The sequence below is a fragment of the Barbus barbus genome, assembly GCF_936440315.1.
Source record: "Barbus barbus genome assembly, chromosome: 44".
NCBI classification, from domain to species: Eukaryota; Metazoa; Chordata; class Actinopteri; order Cypriniformes; family Cyprinidae; genus Barbus; species Barbus barbus.
The window spans coordinates 6,316,574-6,335,864 of NC_136722.1; the positions used below are offsets into that span (position 1 = coordinate 6,316,574).

At 35.9% G+C, this 19,291-nt stretch overlaps 1 protein-coding gene across 5 annotated transcripts in view; it reads left to right on the top strand.

Annotated features, from left to right (window-relative positions):
* Positions 1–5,124: 5,124 nt before the first annotated feature.
* Positions 5,125–19,291, top strand: part of LOC306863589 (histone-lysine N-methyltransferase 2C-like) — a 150,581-nt gene continuing 136,414 nt past the window's right edge. For all 5 annotated transcript variants that reach the window (XM_079407012.1, XM_079407014.1, XM_079407013.1 and 2 more), the window contains exon 1: positions 5,125–5,365. The gene's annotated coding sequence lies outside the window, so the exon portion shown is untranslated. The remainder of the gene's footprint in view (positions 5,366–19,291) is intronic.

A 19,291-nucleotide genomic window follows, 5' to 3' on the forward strand; every position in this document is an offset into this window, starting at 1 on the left:
ACCATCACACTACCACCACCATGTTTGACTGTTGGTATGATGTTCTTTTTATGAAATCCTGTGTTGGTTTTACGCCAGGTGTAACGGGACACACACCTTCCAAAACGTTCAACTTTTATCTCATCAGTCCGCAGAATATTTGCCCAAAAGTCTTGGGGATAATCAAGATAATTTTTGACAAATGTGAGACGAGCCTTTGTGTTCTTTTTGGTCAGCAGTGGCTTTTGCCTTGGAACTCTCCCATGGATGCCGTTTTTGCCCAGTCTCTTTCTTATTGTTGAATCACGAACACTGAAATTATTTGCGATTAATCCCACCTAACATTACAGTTTTTAAATATACTTTTATATTGCAATAGTTTCACATTCAATCTTCAAATTAATGTACAAACAACATATTTTTAACATTTGTTTAATGGCATCTTTTTTATGACTGAAAACCAGTATCACTGATACCAAGTAATACTGATTTCCCTATAAAAAAAATTCCCCTACTATTTAACCATTGACTATAGCCGTTAAACTATTAACTTAAGAGCTATCAATTTTAACATTTATTAGACTTTAAAAATAACTTCCAATTTAAGTGAACTTAAAACAATCTTCACATGAACTCATTAATAAATGTTATATTTAGCTAGGCTACCTGTGCCCCTCAGCAGAAATATACAGAAATTGAATAAAGTTATCAAATACTAAATTCTAAACTAAATACAGATATACACTTACAGCTATATAAAAGTTATTGATTTCCTCTTTTTTTCTTTTATTCTTGATGAACAGACATCACAGCTTCTGGGTTATTAGGTGAATTTGGCTGCTATTTCTTTATGAGCTACAGCTGCTAACATGATACGCATCGTACTTTCTCAGCTTTAATCAACTTTTTGGTAACTTAATGCCTTAACTGACCACAACATTGCATGCACGTAGTTTATTTCACGCTTTGATAAGAATTGATCAATTGATACATTGAATAAATGCACTTCTTGTCAAGAATAAACAGACAGAAACAGCAGTTATGAGTGGGGTGGCCAACCCTAGGCTCCGCCCCTCCGTTAACAAAACTGAACAAATTAATCACCTGCGTTAACGCGCTAATTTTGAAAGCACTACTTTATCACACTTTCCAGACTGATGCATGTCAACTATTTTGTTTCTCATCTGTTCTTGAATTTCTTTAGGTTGCGGCATGATGTGTTGCTCTTTAAGAATGCTTCACTTTGTTAGACAGGTTTTAAGTGATTTCTTGATTCAACAGGTCTGGCAGTAATCAGGCTTGGGGTTGGCTCGTGAAATTTAACTCAGCTTTCTAAAATAATGTGGTTAATCACAGTTCTTTCATGATTTAACAGGAGGGGGCAATTAATTGTTCGCATAGGGCCAGGTAGGTTTGGACAGCTTTTTTCCCTTAATAAATTAAATCATCATTTAAAAACTACATTTTGTATTTACTTGCATTATCTTTGTGTAATATTAAAATTAGTTTGATGATCTGAATCTTTTAAGTGTGACAAATATGCAAAACAAACAGGATGGGGGCAAAAACATTTTCACGGCACTGTAACTAGCTAGCGAACCTGATGCTAACTTGAGGTAGCCTAATTTTTAAATATAAAGTCCAGATATTTTTATTCAACCAACTATTTAATATACACTTGATGGTAAAACAGGAGTTGATGTTCAGAACAGTAACTACAGTAATTAAGCCATGCCCCCTGGGGGCGTTTTACCCCACAGACTAGGTCTGAAAAAAATTGTCATTCTATAATTATATTTTTTAAATAACATGTACTCCCTATCTACTGGCCTTACTATTCTCATATCATATACACTCACCTAAAGGATTATTAGGAACACCATACTAATACTGTGTTTGACCCCCTTTCGCCTTCAGAACTGCCTTAATTCTACGTGGCATTGATTCAACAAGGTGCTGAAAGCATTCTTTAGAAATGTTGGCCCATATTGATAGGATAGCATCTTGCAGTTGATGGAGATTTGTGGGATGCACATCCAGGGCACGAAGCTCCCGTTCCACCACATCCCAAAGATGCTCTATTGGGTTGAGATCTGGTGACTGTGGGGGCCATTTTAGTACAGTGAACTCATTGTCATGTTCAAGAAACCAATTTGAAATGATTCGAGCTTTGTGACATGGTGCATTATCCTGATGGAAGTAGCCATCAGAGGATGGGTACATGGTGGTCATAAAGGGATGGACATGGTCAGAAACAATGCTCAGGTAGGCCGTGGCATTTAAACGATGCCCAATTGGCACTAAGGGGCCTAAAGTGTGCCAAGAAAACATCCCCCACACCATTACACCACCACCAGCAGCCTGCACAGTGGTAACAAGGCATGATGGATCCATGTTCTCATTCTGTTTACGCCAAATTTTGACTCTACCATCTGAATGTCTCAACAGAAATCGAGACTCATCAGACCAGGCAACATTTTTCCAGTCTTCAACCGTCCAATTTTGGTGAGCTCGTGCAAATTGTAGCCTCTTTTTCCTATTTGTAGTGGAGATGAGTGGTACCTGGTGGGGTCTTCTGCTGTTGTAGCCCATCCGCCTCAAGGTTGTGTGTGTTGTGGCTTCACAAATGCTTTGCTGCATACCTCGGTTGTAACGAGTGGTTATTTCAGTCAAAGTTGCTCTTCTATCAGCTTGAATCAGTCGGCCCATTCTCCTCTGACCTCTAGCATCAACAAGGCATTTTCGCCCACAGGACTGCCACATACTGGATGTTTTTCCCTTTTCACACCATTCTTTGTAAACCCTAGAAATGGTTGTGCGTGAAAATCCCAGTAACTGAGCAGTTTGTGAAATACTCAGACCGGCCCGTCTGGCACCAACAACCATGTCACGCTCAAAATTGCTTAAATCACCTTTCTTTCCCATTCTGACATTCAGTTTGGAGTTCAGGAGATTGTCTTGACCAGGACCACACCCCTAAATGCATTGAAGCAACTGCCATGCGATTGGTTGATTAGATAATTGCATTAATGAGAAATTGAACAGGTGTTCCTAATAATCCTTTAGGTGAGTGTATAACTGATGTTCTACAAAGTCCATAGTTACAACAAAAATTGATCTTGACTTTATCTAGTGGTTATTTTGGGAAAAACAGTACACTTTTCCCTGTATGAGTCCTTTTGGAATAATAATAAAAAACATGATTTTAATGGGCCGTGTGCATAAAGCACAACACCTATGTAATTCTTATATGATCTTAGTTGTAGATTCAGTCTTCCCAAGACCACCCACATAATATGTTCCCACCAATTATGAGACAAGTGTCTCATCAGACTGAAGCCCTGTACATCCTCTCATTAACCAGTGGGGTGCTTTAAAAAGAATTCTCTGTGAACTGAGTGAATACTACACAATTTGCATTTAGCATTAGCTTAGCACATCATCAGCTAACAAAAAAGAATAATTAGGCCACAAATGGGGTGTTTTTACACAGGAAAAACTAAGGGGGAACTTTATTCAACCTTAAAGTGGCTTAAATTGACAGATTTTTATTGTCATGCCAAATAGATTTGTGTGTGGCCGTGTAGATTGCAAAGGGCCTAATTGCCGTTATTTTTTCCTGTAGGCTTTTTTCTTCTTTTTATGTTAGAGGCGTAAAATGGTAACGTATAAAAAATATGTATTGAAAAGTTAGCCCTTAAAAATCCATGAAGTGTTTGTTATTGAAAATAATCAATTTAGTTGTTAAACACTGAGGACACCCTTTTGTAACCAGTCTCATGCACAAGCTCTCACACACAGCGTGGATCATTCAGTGAGCGGGAAAGAGGAAATGTGTCGAAGCATCAGTGAGACACTGTCTTTCAAACACTGGTGCTTCTTTCAGGCCAAGAAGCTCATTTCCTCTTGCACCTGGACTGCTTTGGACATCTTCCCTAGAATCCTTGACCTTTAATGAGCCCCTTTTTTATTAGGAAAAAAGAATTACCAGTGTACTTATGAAACACTGCTTTTATGTGTTTTATTATTGTATCTTTGGTATGTTTTCTATAGTTACAATGAAAGCTGAAAATAACTGAGATGGAATAGTGTGCATTCATTTTTTTTTTACATTTTTTTTTTTTTTTTTTGGTATATTACTTGTGTTGTATCTTATATTGTTTTATGCGTGCACTATTGGGTCCCCCTTGAAAATGAGATGAAGCATCTCAAGGGGCTTTCCCGTATCAAATTCAAATAGTGTGCATTTATTTGCTGATTGGTTGAATTTGTCTACATTGCTGGTAAAGAAACAAAAAGACTTCACCTGCTTTAAAAAAAAAAACAATGATTGGTGAGCTTTATAATATTCTATGTAGATATTTTTGTGTTAATTATTGTTGTTGTATGCTTTAAGTATTATTCAGAGTAGTGCAATAGTGGTGGGGTGAGAGTATGGCAATTAGAAAGAAATTAACTTTACACATGTAAATAAATGTATCCTATATGCAAACTATTAACAAAAAAAGTTTACTTTTACTAAAACAAACAAACATAATTTGGTCATTTGCTGGGGTGTTTTAAAATGCTAAATTCTCAGACAATGGTTTAGATTAAGCCATGATTAGGCCATTGTTTAATTAGGACATTTAAGTCATTTTTATAAACGTGCCTTAGAAAAAAAAACATTACTGGGGTGCATCTTAAGACAAAACAAAGGCACTGATCTATTTTAACAGCTCAGACTTACATTTTAGTCCAGGACTAGGCTTAAGCCTTGTTTGTGAAACCGGGGTATAATGTACTAACTGAACATATTTGCTGAAAGATGATGAAAGAGTCTGAGTTAAGTAATACTGCCTTTGTACGCCGCCAGGCGACATGCACTCAATCCAACTCAATCTCTAGAGTCTACTTCCGCGTTTTACCGTCCACCGCTGACGACGGAGAAGACTTTTCACCTCGAGTATGTCCCTGTGTATCCCTCCGCAGGGTCAGTGAGACTTTTAAAAAATACCTTCATGTAGTTTTAAAGCGAAATAACCTCTATTTTTAGCACAACACACGTCATATATTCGGTTTGTAGATGTTCTGTAGGAGTTGGGCGCAAATTAAAACGGTAACACTGTCTTAAACGTTAAAGTGGGTCTATTTGTCGGTTGCAGTGACAGGCAGTGTTTCGGTCTCTTAAACATGGCCACCATGATGGAGTAAACGCTACAACTTTAAAATTCATATAATCGAGGAAAACTATGCTTCTTTCACCCAAATGAGGAATGTTTCGACCTGAAATATCGTACCAAACGCCTAATCCACATGAGAGCTTTGGGAAAAGTTTCTTCTTGGATTATATTCTGAGTTAAGTTGCTGGAAGCTGGAAAGGAAAAGAGAGAATTGCATCAATTCCGTAAGCATTAGCTGCTCTTCATCATTCCTCACGCTTTCTGCCGTGTGTTTATGTGTTTGTAGTTTTGGTGAAAGGTGCGATATTTTGATGTTTGAAGTGAAACGCAAGTGTTGTTTTGGTTTTCATCGGAAAGTGGCGATAGTTGCAGCCTGTTTGAAGAGTAACATTGAGACATTTTAATGACAGATTGTAATAAAGTCGCATATATCATTCCGCGGATACACGTCTTGGTTTGATCGAGGTCTTTAATGACAGATTACTCCATAACCTTCAGAAGAAATGAAAGTATTGTGTTTCGTATGGGACTGTAAAGGACAACGAGGAAGTAACGAGAAAAAAAATGTATCTGGGTTATAAACTAAGTTTGTATGCCGTTGTTTTTAGTCCAGAAGAGTTATTGTGGCCCGACGTTGTTTTGTTTTCATCTTACTCCAGTCAAGTTAAAAGCTACTAAACAACTAGTTTCCCACAAACCCAGACTTTATCCTCAGGGCTAAACTGCTGCTTTAAAATGCTGATTGGGGAATCTAACTTCCTTAGTTGTGAGAGTTTTAATCAAGTAGCTAATAGATGTGTTTTTCCAGCTGGTAAGGGTTAGCTGACATGTCATGCATTGACAGCAGTGAGACCTACTTATTTCTCTTTCATGAATAATTGTTTAACAGTTTTTTTTTTTAAATGAGCTCATATTCGTTGACTGTTTGTTTGTTTTTTTTCTTTAAAAGCAATTTTGTCTTTTTTTTTTATTTATTACGAAATCGCATTAACTTTTTTATACATTAATGCAGTCCATGTATTGTATTTCTAGGCATTATAAATAAGGTTGTATTTGTTATCCACATTTCAAGGCTGTGTTTGGAATGGCATAGATTATTTACTGTGCACTTTATTCATATTTTCTGTATGAATGAATACCTAGATGGCTTTACTGTTGTATAATGCACATTTTGGCAGAGCACAATATGGGGACATTTTAAAACGCTTAACATACTTAAACGTCGACCAGGGAAACCCAAATTTCTGTCAAACCTTACTTGTAATAAACACTAACTACTGTCAAAAGAACAAGCCCTTAGTCCACAGATAAAGTGAATAATTTCACGTTAAGCGCTTTCTCTCCCATAGAAGCCTATTTTAAGGAAACAGCTTAAAAGCAAGACTGTGGATTCATTCCCTTATTCAGAAATATGAGGCACCAAAAAGCCTTTCGCAGGAAAAACTAAGTTATAATAAAAAAGTACAGACATATGAGACAATTATTCAAACAGTACCTGTAAACGCAGCAGATTACACCACTATCCTGCAGCGGATCTGTAAATACAGCAAGGACTGGACACTCTGCTCCACAACTACACGTAAGGATGACCCACAGTACAGGGATGCATATATCTTATGTGTTATTTGCAGGTTAGTTATTGCTTGCACTGATTATCATAAACGCCAAATGTGTTCTCGCCAATCCTCCAATTCTTTGGACGTCGCTAAAATCTATAGAAGTAACATAATGAAATGAATGACAAATGACTTCAATTCCTAAAGTATAAACAAAAGGTGATATATTTTTGTGATACAAGTTTATGTAAACTTGCAGACATCTGAAGGTCTGTTAAACCTTAAAAAAGACAAAAAAGGAAAAAAAAGACAGAAAATTCAAAAAATAAAAACAATGTTTATATTTATAGTCACTTGCTTCCAATTTTTTCTTTCTTGCTTACTTAAATTTGAGTTGAGTCTTGGTTCATCCCAAAGCAAGATTTCTACTAATATGCAGTGACAGTGACGATTTCCTTTTCAACGTTACACATTTATTTAAAGTGCCCCTATTATAGGTTATGAAATGTTCATATTTTGGGTTTGGGAGTCCCCAACAACAGGTTGACATGCATGCAAGGTCAAGACACACTTTCATTGTCTTATAATATGCATTTGTGTTTACCTTATTTGCTCAACGACTCCCAAACGATTCATTTTTCCAAACCCCTCCTTTGCGGTGATTGGTCTCATGTTCATTTCATGTAGCCTAGTCATGTAAAGTACAACACCTTTTAACACTTACGCAATACACGATGGCTTTTAAGTCAAATTACTGCATATATATTACAATTAAAATGACAGAAATGTGGTTTTCCCCGGTCGTTGTTAAGGTACATAAAGCCAAGTTAAGCTGTTTCCTTATAACAGTCTTTTATGGGGGAGAAAGCGCTTAACGTGAAATTATTCACTTTATCTGTGGACTAAGGGCTTGCTCTTTTGACAGTAGTTAGTGTTTATTACAAGTAAGGTTTGACAGAAATTTGGGTTTCCCTGGTCGATTTTTAAATACGTTAAGCGTTTTTCACGTTAAGTGTTTTAGAATGTCCCACAATATGTGCAAAACTGTATGACAGAATGCACCTTGCATTTCCAATATGATGATTTAATATTTTCTTCACTCATTACTTGACCAGACTACCTAGTATCTACAGTTAAGACATATAAAAAAAACAAGATGATAACTGAACCCCACTTGCTGCCGTTTGGATGGTGACTGTTAAGATAAATGGTGCAAATAATAGTGCACAGTATTTAGAAAGCTATTTCCATTTTGAAGATGGCCTTTCCTCTGCTTCTGCAGCTCTGCTGAACGATTCTTATAATAGTAGGAGACCAATTTACACTTTAAGTAGTTTAATGAGACACATGAGAATTGGTTGAGTTCAGTTGCTTCAATGGCAGCCTCTCCAGAGGAGTTCAGATCTGACCTATTCATCACAGTCCTTCTTTGGGAAAATGGACTGAAAACAAAAGTTGTAAATAACCTACCAAGTTTTTGTGCTTGAAAAGCTACTGCCAAATTAAAAAAGTGTGCTTGTTTGAATTTAGAATCACATGGTGGAAAATGACCATCACATTTTCTGCAGTGACACTTGCAGCCAAATGTTGTTTTCATAGTAAGTCCTGCGGTACCTGGGTGTTACATGCATTCATTCAGTGATCATTGACACCAGAAGCCCTCTGTTTTGGGCATCTTAATGTCCAGTCGCTCACTTCAGGCTGTGCTGTTGAGTTTCAAGTTGCTATTTCGTCACATTTGTCTTAGTGAGAAGTTACTGAGACTAGTATCTGGTGAAGGATTGACTTGCCCTAGCATACTCAGTTTACTGTAATCTACCAGTGTTACCTGGAACGAAGTCTGAATCCACTAGAGCTGTGCTTGCTGTGGCAAGAGTGCTGTTACTGTTTCTTATGGCACTTCAATCCATGTTATGCTGGCCTTTTATTTTAAATATAAAGGCTGTCATGTTGCTGGCGTGTAGTATACACTACACTACAATATATTGTTCAATGCAGATAAAATAATAATTATTATGGAATAATTATAAAAGAAATTTGTTTTCGAAAGACATTTTCTTTTCAAAAGAAATAACGTTTTTATTATTATTATTATTAAATGTTATTTCAGTTTAAAAGAACTGTTTTGTATTTGAATCGGTTTAAAATGTAATTTATTCCAGTGATGGCAAAGCTGAATTTTCCAATTCCAATCATTATTCTAATATTAAGCATCACATGATTTCTTGGCAATCATTGTAATATGCTAATTTGGTGCTCAGTTAGTATTGGTATTCAGTTGTTAATAATGGTTCATGATACATTTTTTCAGGTTTCTTTAATGAATAGAAAAATTATTAGGTTTTTCTAAACATTATATGCAGTGGTCGAATTGTAAAAAAAATTCAGGGGGGGTGGTGTGGTCAGGTGGGTGGGGGGGGGGGTACACGGTTGTGTTGCACTGTTGTATAAAACAACGCTATCTCACGACCAATTCGCACGTATTTTACGAGGTGGCTAATTCGTACAAAAAAGATTTTGTACGATTTGTCTAAACCCCAGTGACGGGTAGGTTTTAGGGGCAGGGTTAGGTGTAGGTCATTCGTACAAATTCATACGAATTGGCAACTCGTAAAATACGTATGATTTAGCAAAAATTGTCACTATTATTGCGTGAGCATTAATAAAAAGCTTTGTAAAAACTGGATTTGCATTTTCTTTTTCACATTTGAAAGTATTGTGTTTCGTATGGGACTGTAAAGGACAACGAGGAAGTAACGAGAAAAAAAATGTATCTGGGTTATAAACTAAGTTTGTATGCCGTTGTTTTTAGTCCAGAAGAGTTATTGTGGCCCGACGTTGTTTTGTTTTCATCTTACTCCAGTCAAGTTAAGAGCTACTAAACAACTAGTTTCCCTCAAACCCAGACTTTATCAAACAGTAAACACAATAATAAATTACATTTGAACTTGTATATTAAAATAGACAAGTTATTGTAATAATATTTCACAATATTAGTGTCTTCATTATCAATACGAGCGCATAAGAGACTTTTTCAACAAGAGAAAAAAAAAAGTGTTCCAGACTTTTAACCGGTAGTGTAAATATTGATGAATATCATTTTTTTGGACTTAACGGGGGTTTCCAGTTTATATGTGTGAATTTGTACTGACCACTCTCTGCTGTTGTCCTCTGTATATTCTGATATGATAAAGTCCATAATGTGATTTTTATTAACATACGTGCATGTCATAGAAGTCTTGTCCTGCTCTTGGCTCACTGCAACTGTCTGGTTCATGGATCCGATTTATGGACTGAAACAGATGGTTATATCATTAACACTCTAATCATGACACATTTTCCAGCAAATATATGACAGAGTCCCACGTGGCTCCGGTGTGTATTTAATCATTTGAATAATTTGACACCACAATACAGGTCTTATCAAAGCAATCACCAGTGTTCATTCCCACAAATTTTTTTGGGACTTGTCACTCATTTTCATAAAAATAAATAAATAAATAATAATTAATAAAAAATAACACTGAAAAAATAGGTTACAGTGGGGCACCTACAATGTGAGGCAATGGGGCCAATTAGTAAACTTTAAACTGCTCACTAGTGAAGCCAATATATGTAAACAACATTTACCTTAAAATTATTTTAGTGTTGAAAGATCACTTACTAGCCTTTTATTTGTTATATCAAATTTGACACATTTTGCCATGACAGCATACCACTGTAACACTGTTAAAAATAGTTTTAAACAAATTTACAGCTCAAATAATATTTAAGTGTTAAGATATGAGTTTAAATGCTTGAATACATTTTTAAACTTCTAATTTCTGCCTTTGTACCCTCTAAAATGGACCCCACTCTCACTTCCATTGTATCTGCCTTACTGTAACCTCATTTTTTACTTAAAAAAAAAAAAAAAAAGGAGGGAGGGAGAAGCTGAAATGTTTGTGGTAATCAACATCATGCATGAATGTATTGAACCAGTAACATTCTTTTAAATAAATAATTGAACACCTATAATAATGATAAAGAAACATTCTGTCATATCATTCATACTTCCACTTAAGTGTATATATATATATATATATATTTGTGTTATCATAGATGACTTTATCTCAAGTGCTGAAGTTTCGTATTTAAGGTTAGGTGTTCAGATCAAACTAAGAAAACTCCACTAACAAATCCATCGTGTTTTCCCCTCACTGGATCCAGTGCTTTTGCCAAGGAAATTGACTTCTTCTTTTTTTTTTTTGGAGCTCTTTACGACCATTTTTCATCCTTATTACTCCGTTCCACCAGTAAGCATTGCTTTAACGTCTGTTTGCATATTGATCACATTGATCAAGCTTGATGTAGTTGACAGAGATCTTTAATTGATTAGTTACTGACAAAGTGGAATTAGAGAGTGTGTAGTATTTAATCATGACTGTTTTAATGAGACAAAACATTTGGAGTGTATTGTGCTGATGGTGTGTAAGCCATTTTTTTCCTAGAACTGTTGACAATTGTACATTTTACTGTTGATAGGTGAAGTAATAAAGAGCTTTTACAGACTTAGGCCATATCCATAATGGCCATCACAGTTTTATTGTAAGTGGAAATTGTGCTGTTTCAACATTGATGCTTTCCAGGAAAAAGTCTAGTTTAGTAGTGCTTGGCCGATATAAGCTTTAGGCCTTTGTACTGGAGAGGACAGATTTTGTTTCATGTTGGTGCACATGTTATGATAACCTGCACATGTTCCTAAAAATTAGTAGATGTAGACGCTTTGGTACTTCACCGTACTCCCAAAGTCTAAAGCTGTTAAGTTGCTAATGATAAACGTTGGAATTAGCTGGCAGGATACTACATGCTGTCTTTTGTGTACATGCTATATTTAGCAACTTCATCCCTGGTGTTTGCACCTGTTATCTTTATTGCTTTGTATAATTCACGTAATAAACTCACATTTGTGGCATTTGCATTTACACGTATCCCATGGGTATGTAGTGATCAACAAGAACAGCTGGAAAGAGACGTTTTATTTGATGGTCAAATTTGATCTAATCTTTGAAAATTTTTCAAAAATCAAACTGAATAATAATTCTAATTTTATTTGGGAGGTTTGGTAAGGATTTAAGGAGTTAATATGGAAGTTAACTCAACACTCAAACAAATATTAAGGCCCAATTGTTAAGATTTATGTATTTCAATTGCATATAAAATTTCCATCCATTTTGATTATATTTATAACTTAAAATAAATACATATTTTTAACTTAAACTAAGAAACTTTATGTGATGCAAATTCGCCAACCTTATGTAAATGAAACAAGTAAATAATAAGATTTATATAATAGTACCAATAAATTCACTTTGTTTTAAATGCATAAGAAACATGTATATGTATTATTAGGTAATAAACCCAATGTACTTAAAATGCATCACATTTACATAATTTTTATCAATAAACCCAAAGTATTTCATCCTACCCCTCCCAATCACACTGTGCTACAACAAAATCTAACTACAACACACACAAAAAGAACAGCAAGACCACCCTGTTACATTCTATCAATTTATTAATGCTTCAATGCATTTTGCAAGACATACTACACAGTGTTCATACACTTGTGTGCAACAACAAAAAACAAAAAGTGCCTTCATATTTTCATGCACATTAAGGTTAAACACTATTTTCAAACATTTTTGCCACAATCAAACATACTGCAGAAATAAATGCAAAAAAACAACAACACTTAACTCTGTTAAAATGTTTTTTAACAGTGTAGAAATGAGATCAGTTTCCTCAAGAACTGTGCAAATTTGAGGTAGACGGATACATGAGGTAAATCGACGATAACAGTACTGCTTACGTTGCACTAACATAAAAAAAAAAAAAGTGACATGCAATAATTTCGAACAATAGGATTATGGTCAGAAAAAAATGCCATAAGGCTCAGGGGTTGAGTGGCTCTGTACCACCACACTTTCCATGCATATTTAATTACATGTTAGGAGTACATGAGTACGAAAGGAACATTCTAGATCTACATTTTAAACTTAACACTTAAACTGACTCAAGTACAAAAATTTGAGATCTCAAAAATATGACGTCTCAATTGTCAATGAATGTTCTTCATCACTGGACAGCAGTTGGACTGGAAAAGTTTGTTGCTTCTGTAGCATCCTTACTCTTGCTCGTTAGTTAGCATATGTATTTTTGTTTGAATGCTTGAAAATCAACTTTTGAGCATGTCATTTTTTGTTTCCAGTGAGGAGCTGGACAGGGATGTGAGGGTATTCCATATAACCGTGAGCATTATAAGAAATAACAGTTTAGAGGAATATAAGTAAAATGATGATCTCACATGAGATTTGACTCTAGACATATCTTTCTTCTAGAAAAGCTACATGGGGTGGGTTGCCACTTCATGGACACCATGTTGATATCACATGGTGATCCCCTGGCTACAGTCTGAAATGCCCTGAACAGTTAAATTAAATCTATTATGGCTGTCGCCATTAAAGTGAAAATTAAATGAACTGTCAAATGCAGTGTTAAATTTAGATCTGTTCATTTTGCGTATTTGCTTTTACGTGTTTACAGCGTTGCGCATTATAACCAATCACATACGATTCTGTTGAGCTTATGAATGCAATGGCCAATCAGAGAGATTCCTTTATCATGCAGACAGCTTCATTGATTATAATAGGACTGTTTTTTTTTTAAGTGGTTACTCTTGCACTAGACTGAAGTCGGTGATAATGTTCTTTGATAGTGTAAATATTCTTTGCTCATTTGTCTGTATAATTTATCCACTGTTTGAATAACTGTGGAAATGAAAGCTTTAAAATTAGTAAGTTAGAATGTTTGTCTCTTTTATTAAACTGCGATCACGTTAAATACAAATTCAGTTGCATTAAAAGCATTTTAGGTCATGACATACTTTCTAAAAATACATAAAGCTCATCATAAAGTTTGACATGCATATAGTTGATAGATTGCACAATCATTACACTGTAAAAAATGTACTGTAGGATTTACAGGATGTTACTGGAAAAACGTTAAAATCCTGTAAAAATTGTAAAATGGATTACAGTATAATACTGCAAAGTAAATTACAGTTAATTGCTGTATGTGAAATAGTAATTTGTAGTATTTTTAGTCACATTGAATTAAACTTGTAGTTTATTTTACAGCAATATTTAGTAATTTCACTAAAGTACAGTATTTACCTGGCAACAAAAGTTGCCAATAAGATCCTGTAAATACCCCTAAATCCAAGAGTATGTTGTAGTAATTTAGCATGCTGTAAAAAATAATTTAACAGTAAACTGTAAAATGCTGATATAAATGCATTATCATGAGCATAATCTTAATACATTTACAAATGAATAAAAACCAAGTCAAAGATGTTGCAAATAAGTATTTATTAAAGGGGACCTATTATGGAAAAATGACTTTTATAAGGTGTTTGAACTAGGGGTGTGCGATTAATCGAATCGCAATCACGATTTGAGACGTTGCGTGCGATTTGGACACAATATTACTTTGTTCCAGAGCATTTGCATGACTGCCAGCCTTGAGTGGCGGTCTTACTAACCAATAGAGCGAGCGCACCTCCGTTCTCCCCAATAAGCACTGCTCTAGCCAACTGAATAAATGCCCACCATTTAAAAAGGGTCAGATCGAAAGTTAGGCAAATTAAAACTAAAGAAAAACGTATGTAAATTCAGCTTCGAAATGACAGACAACCTGTTTTCACTGGTGCTGTTTTCATGAATGATCGTGAAAATGGAATGTTTCGATCGAGAGAGAGAGAGTGAGTCGATCACTTGAGTTTATTGAGATCATAATCATGAGTGGGACTTATAAAGTTTGTGATAGCATGCCATGCACCATGAGACCAGCTATGTTGTTTTTTATATCCCGCCGTGCTCCCCGTCTGTGTAATTCATAAACGCGAATTTATTATGCACAGTACAATCAGATGACTGACTTTGAACCCGAGTATGTTTTCTGTAAAGATAACAGGCTTGTACTAATAGTGGAATGTTTACTTGCAAAGACTAGCACTGCTAATGCCAGAGCTTGAGCTCTTGAAGCACCACACTCTTCTCCGGGAGCAACAGCTCATTTGTATTAAAGAAACATACTCAAATACAGAGCGTTTTGGCTCATACCCTAAAAGTGGCAATTTTAACAAGCTATAAAAAATTATTTGTGGGGTATTTTGTGCTAAAACTTCACATACACACTCTGAGACTTATTTTACATCTTGTAAAAAGGAGCATAATAGGTCCCCTTTAAAAACTGGCAGAAAGACATTGCAAGGCTTTTACTGTTAAAATACAATTTTCAGTCTTTCAACAGTTAAAATCTTATAATAAAAATAACATAGCATCACAAAATAACTACAAATACCTGTTAAAAAAAATAAGCCATATTCTGAGTAGAACATTAACTTTCTATAAAAATGAAGGTCAATCAACAGAATTTGTACAATTTTGGTAAAATATTTTTTTTAAAGCAAAGGATTAAAATAAAATGCTGGAATCAACATTATACCACAAATTATGTTGTTTTGAGTTTGTTCTGTTAAATTAAGAATATTCCTGCAAAAGACAATTTAATAAATACATACTGAAAGTCCATCAACTTTCTGAGGGTTGTCCCTCATCTCTGAGACCTTTCCACTTGTTTTGCCTCTATGTATCTGTCTTGTATCCAGTGAGTGTTGTGATTCCAAGAAAACATCTGCACATAAAAACAAGCAGGCGCTTTAGGATAAAGTTCAATATTGAATGAAACTAGCTCAATAAAATAAAAAATGTAAAAATACCACTTATACAATACAATCAGCATTATCCAGTGCTTAAAGGGTTACTCCACCCCAAAATGAAAATTTTGCCATTAATCACTTACCCCCATGTCGTTCCAAACCTGCAAAAGCTTTGTTCGTCTTCGGAACAAAATTTAAGATATTTTGGATGAGAAATGGGAGGCTTGTGACTGTCCCATTGACTGCCAAGTAATTAACACTGTTAAGGCCCAGAAAAGTATGAAAGACATCGTCAAAATAGTCCATCTGCCTTCAGTGGTTCAACCGTAACGTTATGAAGCGATGAGAATACTTTTTGTATGCAAAGAAAACCAAAATAGCGACTTTATTCAACAATCGTTCATCTTATAATCAACAATACGGTACTAAGAATGTTTACTTGATAAACTGCAAAGTTCAGTCAATGCTGAAGGCACTTTATAAAGTGTAAACATAAAAGTACATCTAAACAAAACGAGCAAGACCTAATGCCATGGGAAAAACAGAATATACTACAAACACAACATAATAGAGCCAGCGTCAACGGCTGAGCCAGCATTTGATGAAAGGAACTAAGCAAAAGCAACAAATAACTTCAGTGTGAAGTGGCAGCATTTAGATGTAGCTAAGTCTAAGTGATAAATCGATTATCAAAATAATCGTTAAATGCAGCCCTACAGTATTTGCTGTAGAGGTTACTCCATTTACAATATGGCAGTGAGGAGGCAGTCTAGGCCTCTCAAAAGGCCCCCTTCTGAAAGACTTCAAGTGTTTGTTGTTGTCGTTCGGTCTTTCTTGTGTAGATTAACAGCAATGTTTCTTCTAAGCCTGCAGAATACTGAAGTCACCCACTGCAGAATTGATGTCGCTCGCATAGTCTTGTTTTTTACAGCCAAGCCAATACAGGCTCAGATAAGAGTGCAAGGCGAACTGAATCATAGCAAGGCATCTCTCATCTGATTGGCTGGAGTTCTCTGAACAGCCACAGTCAGAGGAGTCCTGTGCCTGACCGGAGCCTCTCAGATTCCCAAGTGATTATGAGAGAGGGGGAACGGAGCATAAACAACCCTGTACGCTTTTCCATCACATACTTGATGATATTATTTATACATAAATTCCAAAAATGAAGACAACACTAACCAAATTAAACACATAATGACTGTGTAATATAGTGTATATATTTAGCATTTATATCCTAGATGGCTAATGAGCTGTAGACGTCGAATGGCTTTCCTGATATAGGCTATAAATGTAAAACATTTTATGTGTAAAAAAAATTTTTTTTTTTTCTTGAGCATGAAAATTGATTTATGGTTCACTGTAGTTATAGTAGAGTCTCAGCCCAGTTTTCACTCACACTTAATTAGAACCCAGTAAGTCAAGTAGAAGTTAGGGCTGGGCGATAAATCGATTTTATCGATTAACTCGAATGTGTAGTTTACATCGACTTGTTTGAATGAAAATCGGTTTTATCTTTAACATCCGCAGACGCTCCCCTCTGGGCTCCCGTAGTTCCAAATGGGCTCAGCCCTCCTCCCGCGCGTTTGTCATATAGGGTTGGGCCGACAGACGATGCTACCGTCCATCGCCGATGGCTGATAGACATTAAAATCACAAGTTGTGTTTGTAAACATTAATGCACTGTGAACTAACATTAACAATGAACGACTGTATTTGTATTAACATTTACAAAGATTAATAAATTGTGTAATAAATGTATTATTTAATACATTAATGTTAACAAATGACATCTTATTGTATAGTGTTACCATTAATATTTATTCATCATACTGTTGAACTTGACAGTATATTCTTGTCAGTGGTGCTCAGGATCTGTAAATCATTCGTCATCGTCCCGCCAAAAAAAACCCATGGGAATTGAGATCACGATTCTCTTACACGATTCTCATTTTTTCAACCAAAATGTTTTGCACTCAAGTACAAAAAAACCCACAGGACATTCAGTATAATAAAGTGCTGGAGTAACACAAAATTGTCTCTTTTCTTTATTTTAGACCCCTTAAAGTGAATCATTTTAAAGCTTTAAATTGTTGAACATGAGAGAACATTAACAATAATAAATAAAAATATTCACATTCACACGGGGCGTCGGCGTCAACGCCTCTCGTTTACTTTGAATGGAGTGACGTCAAGCGTTGCCGAACTGAATTGTGGGTCCCTCGCGTCACTTCACTGGCGTTGCATGCGGCAGAAGTTGAAAACTTTTCAAGCGCCAACGCAGGCGTCAGCCAATCAGATCGCCTTATGCAAATACCCTAGCACAGACTGTTATCACTATGACGGTGTGTCAGCACCAAGATTGATTGGTGAATTAAGTGTTTTGTTGTTGTGTGAGTGTGAACAATAACGCGTGAATGCAGCATGATCTGAATGCAGGGAAATACACGGAAGTGAATCGCCATCATTTAGAAATGAGATCGCATTTATGTATGAATCGAGATTGTGATTTTTTTTCGATTAATCGCGCAGCCCTAATCTGCAGATTTATTTTAAGTAGGGGGGATGGGATTTTTTTCTTAGGCCGTATCGCCCAGCCCTAGTAGAAGTCTATTGTAATATAATACTTAATTATTATTCCTCTTGATGATAATATTATTTAATATAGTATTATTCAGAAGATGCCATTTTCTTTTCCTTTTTAAACTCTCAAGCCTTTATTTGGTGGAAAAGTGAGTAAATACCTTTTGAGGTTTCCTGTCTCTCTTTCTGTGACTGGTGTAGTGTTAGATTTGTAAAATAATTTGTTTAGAAAGTGGTTAGAAATGTTCAGAATGTTAAAACAAATTAAATGCTCATCAGATTTAAATCAAACAGCTCTGAGCCATTGAAAACGCTATATCATGAGCTAATTTGAAGTGTGTTTAATAGAATTGAGACAGCACAAGGAATCACATGCAGACTTTATATTTAAGTATATCACACAAGGCCATATCTTTTATCTTTCATAAATGTAATTAATCGTGTAGCCCTGCAATTTCGCTTAATTTAAATATTCGTCTCTCAGATACCGTCATATATAAACCGTTGAATGACTTCCGTTTCCTTCAGCGCAGTGAGTGTGTTTGCTGTCAGGCTGTTGCGGTCAGGTAGAGAAGGGGCCCTGTGACGCTGGCAGTGAAAGCAGCATTCAAATTAGGAGTGGTGCAGGCCTCTCTGCTGGGGGCAGGGGTTTTCCTCCCTCATTTTCCTCCTCTGTCCTCAGCATGACTGTGCTGAATAAAATCTCTAAATTAATTTGAGCAGTGCTCCATGGAGAGCTGCGGCATCACACTGAGTTGCATCTCTCCCCAGTGTTCATCCACACACAGCTGTGCTCACGATCATCAGCTATGAGTCAACAGCACTACTCTCCTCTTCTCTTTCACCTCTCAGTGCTGGAGAGAATGCTGCACTAAGGCACAGGGTTGTGTGGGATATAACATGCAGTGGTAGAAATTAGGGGTCGACCGATATGTGATTTTCAGGGCCGATGCCGACCAAGTAGACCGATAACCGATATATTGAACCGATATATATGTCTGGTGTAAAAATGAAAATGAATGTCAAAATTAAGAATAACAAGGGCTCTGACAAAAACGGCCTTCCCTAGTGTTGGTTGCACTTCTTACTCTTGTCTTCCCCCATGCATCCATCTACAATAAGGGTCATATATAAAGAGAGAGTTAAAAGTGGGGCCACTGTATGCTTCATGATTAAGCCTATGAATACTAAATACTACAGCTAAACAGCTTGGGGAAATGTAAGTATTTGGCTTCAATAATTTACATGTTAGA